The sequence below is a fragment of the Lytechinus pictus genome, chromosome 8, assembly GCF_037042905.1.
Source record: "Lytechinus pictus isolate F3 Inbred chromosome 8, Lp3.0, whole genome shotgun sequence".
NCBI lineage: Eukaryota > Metazoa > Echinodermata > Echinoidea > Temnopleuroida > Toxopneustidae > Lytechinus > Lytechinus pictus.
This window is the reverse complement of record NC_087252.1, coordinates 23,301,245-23,315,034: the sequence shown is the minus strand read 5'-3', so window position 1 is coordinate 23,315,034 and position 13,790 is coordinate 23,301,245.

Sequence of the window (13,790 nt, the reverse complement as noted above, 5' to 3'; positions counted from 1 at the left end):
TAACAAATACATTAGTTTTGTAAAATTAGAGACAAGACAAAGTGATGTACAAGTACTGCCCCGTTTTAGAACTGAAAAGAACAGAACACAAGACTTAAAAAACTGGTAACTCTGCAGTTGGCAAATTCATGAAGACAAGTGTACAACTTGAAGACTTGTCTACAAGTTTGCAGTTGGCAAAAAACACAAGTTATTATTGTTTTATGTAGTGATATATGCTTTTTTCATGACTATATACTTTAAGTGATTGCCCCCTTTTAAGGCCTATTTATATTAAACATTTCCAGTCTGTGTTTACGTTCGCACTGGTGTGGACCGATATAGGTACCGGGCTGGTGTTAAATCAACACCGGCGTTTTTTTTTGCAGTGCATGAATTCTTAGACAGTCCTTTAAATGTCCCTTTTTCTGATCTAATTATAACAAATTTTCAGCTCGCGCTTCGCGCTCGCATCATTTGATTAGTGAAATAGTAAATTCCTACAAACAAGCCATAAAATGCCCCTCTTCAGGTCTGAATTTCAAAAATTGTCAGCTTGCGCTTCTCGCCCGCAATATTTCATTATTAAAATACGTATCATGTTCATGATTACAATGACCAAAAAAGTGCTTCATATGCTCAGGTGTAATTATAACAAAATCAGCAAGCGCTTGGCGCTTGCATTAGATGACTATGATGAGATACGTACGCACTTCATGAATTCGAAAATATAGTCCTTAAAATGTCCCTTTTTAGGGTCAAGTTATACAAAAAAAATTCGCTCGCGCTTCGCGCTCGCATTGTTTGTTTTGTGAGACAGGTACATATCATGATTACAAAACTTTGCTTATAATGTCCCTTTTTAGGATTGAATATCAAACATTTTCAGCTCGCGCTTCGCGCTCGCATTATTTGATCACTAAGATACATATCCGTTTAATTGCACAGTCCTTAAAATGTCTCTATTAGGTCAGTATACCTGGCAATTGAGCGCGCTTCGCGTGCCCACTTAATGACTCAAAATTTTTGCTGGTCCCCCCCAAATGCCGCGACCCACGGCACGCCACTGTTAGCAGTAGCACTCTTGAAATTTTAGTTGGGACATCTTGCACAGAAGGTCAATTAAAAATTAACAAATCTTTGATTTTATTAATGCATAGGGTATATCATTATACTGCAAGTTTTGCAACTACGGCACACTAGCCTTTCTATTTTGATCCAAAATGTTTTATTTTTACAGTGCAAATATCTTTGTATAATTTACCTTAAAGTATTCACCAAATGCCACTAATTTAATTCTAAAAATTCAAAATCTTTTGGCATGTGATTATTGTAGGGGGGGCACATCCCCCATCAGACTCCCCATGTGCTCACGTTGGCGCTGTCACGCCAAATTTAGTTGGCAAATTTAGCTGGTACACCCCCCCAACAAAATGCTTCTGGCTACGGCCCTGTTGGCTATCCATACTTAAACCACAACTTTACGCCTGAGTTTAACTTAAACCGGACTTCAAAATACGGCCCTTAGTATCCACACTGAGTCGGCAACCAAAGTCTTACTATAGCAAATGCAGATCGAAAAGCACAATAAAACTACATATGTTATATATATTTTTTTTTAATTCTTCTCCAAAGCTTATAGAAAATGATAATAAATGGACAATGGTTATTGCTGTGTAGTACAGAAATGGCATGGCATGGGCACTCTCGGACAAAAAGCTCATCCTTGGATTCTCACTTTGGTCATGTTTGTATTTGTACAAGCCACGATTTATCAAATTGCGATATCGTCCTAGATATATGCACTTTGCCTCCTCATAAGCGATCTTCCATTGTGAGAAAAATCACAATTTAGACCACAAAGGACTGTCACGTACAAATAACCCTTTTTTTTTTCTTTTTTTCTTTTCAGGTTTGGTTATTAATTTGTGATTCCTCACGATACTAGTTCACCCTTTTCCAAACTTATCTTGCTCATTGAACTTACGAAGGAGTGACATCCTTGTTGGGGAAAAATTGTCCTCATTTTATTGTCAAAATTGGCTAAATCCAACATTCTTTTTTCGTGTTTCATTGATATTGCTTTTTTGACAGAAATAAGCTAATTGAATAATTTTATTTGATTTATGTCCCCTATCTCAGTGGAAATTATTGGGTCTAGTTAAAACCAAATTCTATCGACCCACGCAATATTTGAGATGAGGAAATACTGAAAAGGGTCCTGACACATTCATTTCTCAGAGTTTAATGATTTTAAAGGCAACTTCTAAGAACCATGAATATATGAAGAGTTTAGTTGCAAAGGGGTTAGGTCTACTTTGGACCATTCCGAGAAACCCATGTTTTTTATTCTCACTTATTGCAATATTCTTATGAGAACTAAATTGTCATGATGTACTACCCTAACATGTGAACATAAAATTGGGTATAAAAGAAATGTACCTGTTTTCAATTTTTTTTAATATTTAAAAAAAATTATCTTGTGGACCAAACCCCTTTTGCAAGCAAACTGAAATGAATCTAATCTCTTTTGATTAAAAAAGTGATTTTTCTTTGCCACTTTCATTCACGTTTTCATTTGAATTTCAAATTTTCTTTGGTATCTTCAGAGTGACTACAAATTTAGAGGTTAAGAGACAAAAAACACTAAAATTTATGAAAAATGGACCTAAACCCTTTTGACAAATGAGTTCTTCAGAAGAGTTTGGTTGCAAAAGGGGTTAGGTCCACTCCAAGGAAATATTTTTTTTAATTCTCCCATATTGCAATATTCTTATGCGAAACTGAATTTTCATGATACCCTACCATGAGAACATAAAATTGGGTATAAAAGAAATCTACCTGGCTTCATATTTTATTTAGATATTCTCTTCCAAAAAAATCTGTGTGGACGTAACCCCTTTTGCAACAAAACTGAAATGGACCTAACCCCTTTTGAAAACAAAGTGATTTTTCTTTGCCATTTTAGTTCACTTTTTAATAGGAATTTCAACTTTTCTTTGGTATCATCTTAGCTACTAAAATCAATACATTGAGACATAAAAATCAGATTTGATGAAAATGGACCTAACCCCTTTTGAAAGTGAGCTCTTCATCATATTATCAAACTATTTTTACCCATTCTTCTCACATTTTAGAGCAATCGGCCCCTTTCATGTCTTCTGCCTCAGGCAATATATCCTTGACTATGTACTCGTTTTTTGGCTGAACTCTGTTGCATATACTTAACTGTCACTCCATGTTTAGATTGATACCCGAGGAGCTGTGCTTTATAACTGAATATAGAAAGTGTAGTAATGATGATGATGCTGATAATAATGATGAAGATAATAATAATGATAGTGATAATGGCGATAATGATGATTATGATGCTGATGATAATGAAAATGATGATAACGATGATGATAATAATAATCATAATAATAATTATAATAATGATGATGATAATAATAACGATAGTGATAATGGCGATAATGATGATTATGATGCTGATGATAATGAAAATGATAATAACGATGATGATAATAATAATCATAATAATAATTATAATAATGATGATGATAATAATAATGATGATACTGATAATGGCGATAATGATGATAATAATCATATTAACTTATGTTTAACCAGTGTAGCCACTTTAGCTACAAGCTGCCATTCCGGTGGGGAGTATTTTCTGCTTGTTAAATATGATAAATAAGCGAATGATACAATATAGTCTTACCCAGTGCTATGGTGCAAATAAAAATGCTATTAAGTGTTAATAGTTATAATTTTAGTCAATTTGATGAAAAACGCTAACATTTAAATGGATATTGATTTGACATACATGACAAGGAGATCAAACCGTATTCATGTCATTTCATTATAGTCGTTTCTTTATTATTTAAATCATATGTCATGTTCACATTTGTTAAGAATATTGATCATTTATTTATTCCTTCCGCATATATAATGAACTATTCCAGGTATTGTTATGATTTTTTTTTGTTTCCCTTAAATTCGGGACTGCGGCTTCATCATTAAAGTTTTATTTACAGATCAGAGGAAAAATCATCACATCTCGTAATACATGTAATAGTAGCTAGCAGTTCATTAACCACAACAAAGAAAATTTGGCCCCATCAAATCTTATACCCCGTATAAACTTTCAAAAAAGTTAGCCATGCGTTTTTAATCGTCAATAGTATAAGAGTGGATCCATCTTTTCGTGCCATTATCGATAACATAGGCTATTTGAATATAATACATGTTATTCAATGTCTTTATTACTGATTCTTTTGTTGATGTTGTTACTGATAGAACGACAAGAGTTTCGAATAACCTGGAAGCAATGCAACATAATGTATAAATAACCTTACATACAGTTTGTAAACCAATTTGTCGGCATTACTCCTATGTATTTAAAGGTCAAGTCCACCCCACAAAAATGTTGATTTGAATAAATAGAGAAAAATCAAACTAGCAAAATGATGAAAATTTCATAAAAATCGGAAGTAAAATAAAAAAGTTATGACATTGTAAAGTTTTCCTTTTTTTCACAAAACAGTGATATGCACAACTCAAATGAGACAGGCGATGATGTCCCTCACTCACTGTGTCTTTTGTTTTTTATTGTTTGAAGTAAACAATATTTCATTTCTTATAGATTTGACAATAATGACCAACTTGACTGAATCATATAGTATTAAACAATGCTCATTCCACATGTTCAGGGAGGAATTAATCGTTGTTTCACTTGACAATGAGGAGAAAAATAGGATATTCCCTATTTTATATAATAAAATACAAAAGAAATAGTGAGTGGATGACATCCTCAGTCTCCTCATTTGCGTACCCAACAGGATGTGCAAATAACCGTTTTGTGAAATTAAGCAAAACTTTAAAATGTCACACCTTTCTTATTTTACATCCGATTTCGATGAAATTTCAGTGTTATGCTTGTTGGATTTTTCTCTTTTTATTCAAATCAACATTTGTTTGGGGTGGACTTGTCCTATAAGATCGCATGCTCGATCTGTAATGAAGATCATAAGTCAGAAAAAATTGGAACCAGTGGGATTCGAACCTGCCATCTACTGCTTGCCGGGCAGCGACTCAACCACCAGGCTATTTTGGTTCACGGCTAAGTCACGATGAACTGGAATACAGGTATCCTCGATCCTCTTCTTTTGTGACTCATTAATATGCAAATGTTTCCCTCCTATTAAGGCCTTTTTATTTTCAATCTAAAGCCCCCATCACACTTATTCGGAATCAACAGGAATCAAGCAGAAGCTGGAAAGAAAAAAATATTCAAAAAATCTAGAAATTTTTGGGAGGAACTTATGAATTCACCAAACTGGAGTTGAAATTCAGTAAATTTACCAGGTGTATCATCATACACTAGTCAAAATGAACCGCAATGGAGTGAGATTGTTAATTCGTGCTACGTTCTTGGACATTCTAAATATCCTGACTGCATTCTGAGTGCATTCGAAATATTTTTGTCATTTCTTTTGGCCGTCCCGAAGGTTTTGGTCATGTTCAAAACATTCGAGGGATATTTTCGAACGGTGTTCGAAGTAGATTTAAATGGCCATCTGGTGGTCAAACAATAGTCCTTTCATTCAGGCCAATTCTGCTTGATTCGGAATAAGTGTGATGGGGGCATTACGCACGTTCAAACTTAGACTAAAAACCTGTCTTTTCCGTTAGTTTCCATACATTTACCCCTCCTTTTCTTTAAATTTAGCTTTCAAGCATTTCAGGAGCTTTTACAGCTCAGAAAAAAACTATTCACATAGTTTCTGCGCTATATAAATCAGTTTATTATTATTATTTCTTTAAATCAAACAATAATGCAGATCATGAAAGGGAATTACTAAGAAAATGAATTAATAAAAACCACTTGCTTTTACGCTCAATATCATCATATATATTATTATTATTTGCATATTAAAAGGAAGTAGAGCATTGTTCGGCAAATAATGTGAATAAATGTGTTTAAGGGTCTGCAGCTGCTGATACCTTTTGAATTGACGCAAATTAAATATTCGTCATGATGAATTTATTATGGGGACACTGGAACCGCCTGGGGATGTAGTTGCCTAGCTAGTCATAACAATGGACATGATGAAAATATAAACCGCATTTTGCTGCCACCTCTTTTATTAATTGAGGTCATGTTGAAGCTTGTGACTGTGTATATACATTCGTTTATGGTGTCATTGCGGCATGAAGCAACATCGTAAAATAAACTGAACCTTTGCGTTCGACTGTTACCAGCTTTTAAGAATGGATATCCGTTTCTGATTTTCTGATGTGATTTATTAATTCAACCATTCATAAAGCAATTCGTCTTGTATTTACGGGGAAATTTCCCCATGTTGTGAACTATTTTTCTCAAGCGAGGAATTGCCAGTAGTTAGTTTCATCCAGGTATACATCATTGTGTGGTTGGATTCATCAGACGGATACGATGCAGCTATAGCTGGTAGCAGTATAACTAGGTGTGCGTCGATTCTAATTTTGGAGCAACATTAGGCATTCCACGATGCCTGTTTGAATATGCATGACATCGGTGTATACCATTTTTATTTATCGGTATAAAGATAAATTCTTGATAGCGGAGTATATAACGTGTATTTTGAATTGGAGTATCGCCGAAAAGCAGTTACATCTGGAACAGCCATGATTGTAAGTCACTTAATACATACATGTAATTATTATTTGAAACATGTTGATCTGTATAAAGCATACCAATAGTTTATCAAGGGTTTTTAAGTGCAAAAAGCACGAGAATGAATAAAAGGATTAAGTATTGGTATCATCATTATTATAACTATTATTCTTGTTTGGTATTATTTCCATTACTGTTACATTTATGAAATATTCATCACCACCATTCACCATCTCCACCACCATCATCATCACCACCACCATCATCACTATCATCATCATCACCATCATCACCATCATCATCATCATCACCATCATCATCACCACCACCATCATCATGGCCATCATCATGGCTATCATCGTCATCATCATCATCACCATCATCATCACCACCACCATCATCATGGCCATCATCATGGCTATCATCGTCATCAACATCATCATCACCATCATCATCACCACCACTATCACCATCATCATCGTCATCATCATCATCAGCAGCATTTTCATGGCCATCATCATCACAATCATCATCATCATGCATCATCATCATTATCATCATCACCATTATCATCATGGCCATCATCGTCATCATCATCACCATCATCATCATGGCCATAATCATCATCACCATCATAATCATCATCAACATCATCATCATAATCGTCACCACCACCACCACCACCAATATCATCATCTTTATCATTACCGCCACTACCACCGATTCCACCGTCTTGACCCCTTCCATCAAAATATCTCTCCTCATTGAATTTGATGGGAAATAGGCGTATCGTTTAAGCATGTGTTTATATGAGATTTATGTGAAAACGACATTTGTGTATTTTGTATACAGTATCTTAAAACATAAATAAATAATTTTAAGTCAATAACAATTGAAAAAAATTAAATGTATGAAATTTTCATTCTATTTTGGTAATCAATAAATGCCTTTAATTATTTTTCCCTTGTGACAAGAGATATACATTGAAAATGGATCCATTGCTTATGCGTCAGTCTGTAAACATGGTAAATCACATGATCCGGATTCACATCCTACCGCAGAACCAATACCATATGGCAAGACACCATTCTAGATTTGCCGCACGAGACCCGGGTGATGTAATAATATTTCTTGAAATGCGGGAGAGCTGTAGGTATAATAACATCCACGCTAAAGATAGGGTCCGATGATTATGTTTTTGTCTTGTAGAACGTGTTTAATATGGTGTAGTAGGTTTTACGGAACACCATGCATCTTTCTTTGGCAAATGCATGTTGATCATGTTTCCACAAGTGTGTTCTTGTCGTCTTTCAGTTTAATATGATCGATTCGACGACGTGTCAAATCTATCATAGGATATTACAGAATAAATGTAATTGTTCACTTGCTCGCTTCTCTCTCTCGCATGTTTTTTTCAGGAATAGTGCATCGTATTTAAACCAATGAATGTCTCATTTCCCCTTAATAAATTCATTTCGGTCATGCATTGGTAAATTCTATTGTTGTTTTACTGAACCTATGATTTTTTTTCGGATGGATCGAATCGTAGGTTCGATACAAATTATCATTAGCTGCCTTTGAACAGTTTATGTTTTATGGTCAAACATCCGCATACTTCGTTAATGACTAAAATTCCCCGCGTCCCCACATGCTAGTTGCTATTGGTGTCGATTTGTGTTCATGGTTGGGGGACGACTGGCACAAATATTGTTCTCTGTGAGGGATTTTGTTCATTTTGTTTGAAGGGAGGGGGGGGGGTCAGTGACCTTACAGGTCTAACATTTGAAGTGATATTTCAAATGATGGTAAAATAAAGGAGGCACACCAAATGCGATTGGCTACAGGAAGGAGTATATTTAAAAAAGAAAATGTCAAGTATAAAAGCATAATCATGAACATGTTCATGAGCATGTTATGATATTTCATCTTGGATTTGTTTCTTTATCCATTCATCAGTTTGTAACAGTTTCCGAAAGAAATTGTTTCATTCAAAAGCAACAAACGTAAGAAAATAATGAGCAAAACAATATCAATGGTCATTATGCGTAAATAAGATAACCATCGATAACATCATTATGATAAGTATCATGATAATCATAACTATATTGATATTATGACTATGATAATAATTATACTAATGATAATAATGATAATAATAGTTATTATTATTAAAATAATAATAATGATAACAATTATTTTAATTAATATAACTTGTCATATGATTCATCACTTAAAATATCATGTTCGACCTTAAATTATTGGGGGATGATTACACAGGCCATCCCTCTACCTGAAATATTGGGGAGGGGTGTATCCCCCCCCCCCCCGGGATCGACACCCATATATTATTATTTAGGAAACGTAAGGGCTTATGTTTCCCCGCAGGCCTGGATAATTACGAGAATTTTTTTCATTATTTCATGTCTTATAAAAGTACCTTCCGAGTGATAAATGAAAGTTGTTGCAGTAAGCACTGATATCATGAGAAATTCTGTAAACCACGGTAGTTTGTAACTTTATCATCCGAAAACTAGACCTGGTATAGTTACCCATTTTTTTTGTGTGAAATCTTGAAATCTTGAAGATCACCAACACGAAAAACCCAAGTGCGGCAATGTATTATCATTGCTTGGAAGAAGACCAGACAATTTGCCGGAATATATTTCTAAGCAATTACACAATATATTCAAGATTCCATACATCATGTACATGTAGACACTTTGTTGGTTATTTCATTGGATTCTTTTCGAACTCACTTTGAAATCTCCACCACAACTGGCATTTATCTTTAACCAAACTGAGCCAACATTATTGATCAGTTTCATTTTCCATTTTCTCGCTATTACCTCGCCCTTTTTCAAGGCCACCCGCTGTTTAAATTCTGATGCGGATCAGAGAAAAGACAGTTATGTCAGTGGAGTTTTGTCAAAAAGCTAGCTGTGGCGCCACAACTGGGCGTCGCGTCGTGGCGTGCGCCTGTAATGCAAGCTGCATGAAATTGGGTGAAGTTACGAATTGCAGAGGTTTGAGCCGTGAGGGGCGTTTCATCATGCTCATGAAAGGACTTGTCGGACGTTTTATCCGACAAGTCCTGTTTTATCCGACAGTTACCAAAGTAACAGTGCTTCTCAGCCAATCAAAATCAAGGAAAGTTGTCAGATCTGACAACTTTTCGGATGAAAATGTTGATGAAATCGCCCTCCCCCCCCCCCCCGGTCACGTCTTTCGGATGGTGCATGGTGTGAAAAGTCAGTCCTTGACGTTAGGTAACATAACTGACAGATACACATCCGAAAACACTCGATCAAACACACACATAACAGACTATGTAACCATTCTTCAATAAAGTTTTCACTCAATATCAAGATGTAAGTTACTACGTCAAAAAGAGGGAAAAGTAAAGGGAGAACGCCTTTTAGCATCATGTAGATCCGAGTATAATTACTATTTATGTACATCCTTTAAATTAAGCTGGTTAATTAACATGATAGAGTGGGGATGAGGGAGACGGATAAGGATCATTTCTAGTGTGATCCATGGTGGCAGAGGACATGGTGGCCTAGTGGTAGAGCGTACGCCACTTGAATAGGAGGTTGAAAGGTCGTCGGTTCGATCCTCGGCCGATTCATACCAACGTGACCAGAGGCTTATTAAAATCAGAACTTCTGCCTTCATGTTAAATGGGTAATGCATGGCAGAGAGGTAGTATAATCAATGATAGAACAGTTTCATACTAACTGAAGCAGCTACCCTGGATAAATATAACAGTATTAATAATATCAGGATGTATGAGGAGACATTTAAATAAATATATGATTGAACTTCCCACATGCCCTAATGATTATAAATGCTAGTCTAATAATAATAATAATAATGATAACCATATTTCTAATGCGCACGTAATCAACTCCAATGAATGCTCAATGTGCATGACAATTCAATATATATATTCAATATAATAAACAGTAAATTAGAAAAAAAAATCATATATTAGTAAAAATTACAATGTAAATCGTAGGGAGAGGGGGTTATTAGGGTTCATGTATTAACTACAATGAGACATGAGATTAAAGGTTTTTGTTTGGAATAAATGCTTATAAAAAAGTCGATTATGATAAAACTTCGGTGAAAGCTGAGGGTAAGGGTGCAGAAAAAAAAACGTTTATAGATTTAACGGAAGTTCATCGAGCCACCGTACGAAATATGAACAGAAAACAGCATGCACAGTAAAAACGCTGTTTAAGATTTTATACAACTTTGTTTACTATATGAACCTTACAGTACTTGTTTAACCGTTTAAGGACGTTCCACAGTTAAAGGGAAATCCATGTCATTTTCACCAAACTTTGCACATAGATACTTTAGAACCTTAATATTTGAAATATGCAAAAATTAACATAGGTCCATGTGCTTGATTTTTTGCTATAGAGCTTCAAAGTTCACCCAAATTGATGTTCTTAAGAATTGCGCATTCAAAAGAATTTGGCATTTTTAGACCGCCCAATATTACTACAATGAGTTTAAACCTATATTACTCAGTCAAAATACATGAAAAAGTCATCAAATTTCGCAAGAGAATTAATGATTGTATCGTTAGAATGGCGAATCTAATTATAGTGCTATTTGTTTGCAATTTTAGGTTTAACAGCAATGTCAGTTCTTAAAAATGGCGTAAAAGATATCAAAATCCCAATCTAAAAAATGTAAAATTTCAGGAACAAACTACAAACGTACAATAAATGCTGCACTTTATTAAAAATCCATGTCATTTTCACCAAAATTTGTAGAGTTGTAGAGGAAGGTATACCTAAGAGGTACAAACATTAAAAAATAGTGGTTCATGTGCTTGTTTTTAAACTATCAGCATTTTTATTAGAGCAAATGTGCTTTTTAAAACATCAAAAATGCGCCGAATGCTTAGTATCTATGTGAAGAAAAAATCAAAACCACTCTACCATTTATTCAAACTCGGGGTAATATTCGTGATTCTTGGCAGCACTGCAGAGTAAAGTATTTTGAAATTGTAGAGAATATTTTTTTTGAATGGTCCATGGAATAATTCCATTTTTTAGCTTCATGAAATAACGCATCGGATCTGCAGTTAAAGTGCAGAAGATGAGAAAAATCAGCTCATACCCGCAGCTAATTAATCATCTGTTCATCTATTGTGACGTCAGCGCGCAGAGTGTAAACTATGCGCAGATCATAATGCGCACAAACATAACTGTGGACGTTCCACAGTTATATTTGTGCGCATTATGATCTGCGCATAGTTTACACTCTGCGCGCTGACGTCACAATGGATGAACAGGTATTAATTAGCTGCGGGTATGAGCTGATTTTTCTCATCTTCTGCACTTTAACTGCAGATCCGATGCGTTATTTCATGAAGCTAAAAAATTGAATTATTCCATGGACCATTCAAAAAAATATTCTCTACAATTTCAAAATACTTTACTCTGCAGTGCTGCCAAGAATCACGAATATTAGCCCGAGTTTGAATGAATGGTAGAGTGGTTTTGATTTTTTCTTCACATAGATACTAAGCATTCAGCCCATTTTTGGTGTTTTAAAAAGCACATTTGCTCTAATAAAAATGCTGATAGTTTAAAAACAAGCACATGAACCCCTATTTTTTAATGTTTGTACCTCTTAGGTATACCTTCCTCTACAACTCTGCAAATTTTGGTGAAAATGACATGGATTTTGAATAAAGTGCAGCATTTATTGTACGTTTGTAGTTTGTTACTGAAATTTTACATTTTTCAGATTGGGATTTTGTTATCTTTTACGCCATATTTTAAGAACTGACAGTGCTGTTAAACTTAAAATTGCAAACAAATAGCACTATTACTAGATTCTCCATTCTAACGATACAATTATTAACTCTCTTGCGAAATTTGATGACTTTTTCATGTATTTTGAATGAGTAATGGAGGTTTAAACTCATTGTAGTAATCTTGGGCGGTCTAAAAATGCCAAATTCTTTTGAATGCGCAATTCTTAAGAACATCAATTTGGGTGAATTTTGAAGCTCTATAGCAAAAAATCAAGCACATGGACCTATGTTAATTTTTGCATATTTCGAATATTAAGGTTCTAAAGTATCTATGTGCAAAGTTTGGTGAACATGACATGGATTTCACTTTAACTGTGGAACGTCCTTAAACAATCATGTTTAATTTTTTGAAGATTAGATATTGAAAATTAAACTTTGTTGCTTAAGATTTTTTTTTTTTCAATTCGTATTTATTTTTCACTCATAAAAAGAAATCAACAAAGTACAAACATATAAACAGATAAGATAGATGACACGAATATACATTAAAATCCAGTTAACATGAGTGAGGGCAGTGGCAAAAAAGGACGAGCCTTATAAACGCCAACCCAAGATACTTAATGAAATAAATTGAAATAACACAATTATACTAAAAATTAAGAAAACAAAATACCGTACAAACCCTAGACAAAAACAAAACTATGATACAAGAGCCTACGATATTAATGCAAATGATAATGATCCAGTAAAAAAGTCTTATATTTTTTTTTGAAAACATTTAGAGATTTACTGTTACGAATTTGGCAAGGAATGGAATTCCAAATGACAGGACCCTGATAAAATATTGATTGTTTATACAAAGAGGTTTTAAAAAATGGCAAGTGAAAGTTTGATGCATTCCTAGTCATATGCATGTGTATGGAACTATTTGTACAGAAATATTGCAACAGTGTCTTCGGTAAAACATTATTATGGCAAGAGTACATGAAAATTGCAATGTTGAACTTAAATATATCTTCAAATTTTAGTACTCTCAAATGACAAAATATTGGTTGAGTATGGGCAAGGTATGGGGCATGATTTATTATTCGTATTGCTCTTTTTTGTAAAAGAAATAATCTGTTGATATGACATTTGAAAGAATTTCCCCAGACTGGGTTGCAATAATTTAAATGAGGTAAAATTAAAGTATTATATAAAAGAATTAAAATCTCTCTAGGAAAGCTGCATAATTTGTATAATACACCAACATTTTTTGCAATCTTGTTACAGATGACACCAACATGTTCACCCCAAGTAAGCTTATTATCAACGATTACACCCAAGAATGTTAACGAAGACACCTCTTGAATCTGAATGTTGTTTAATTGA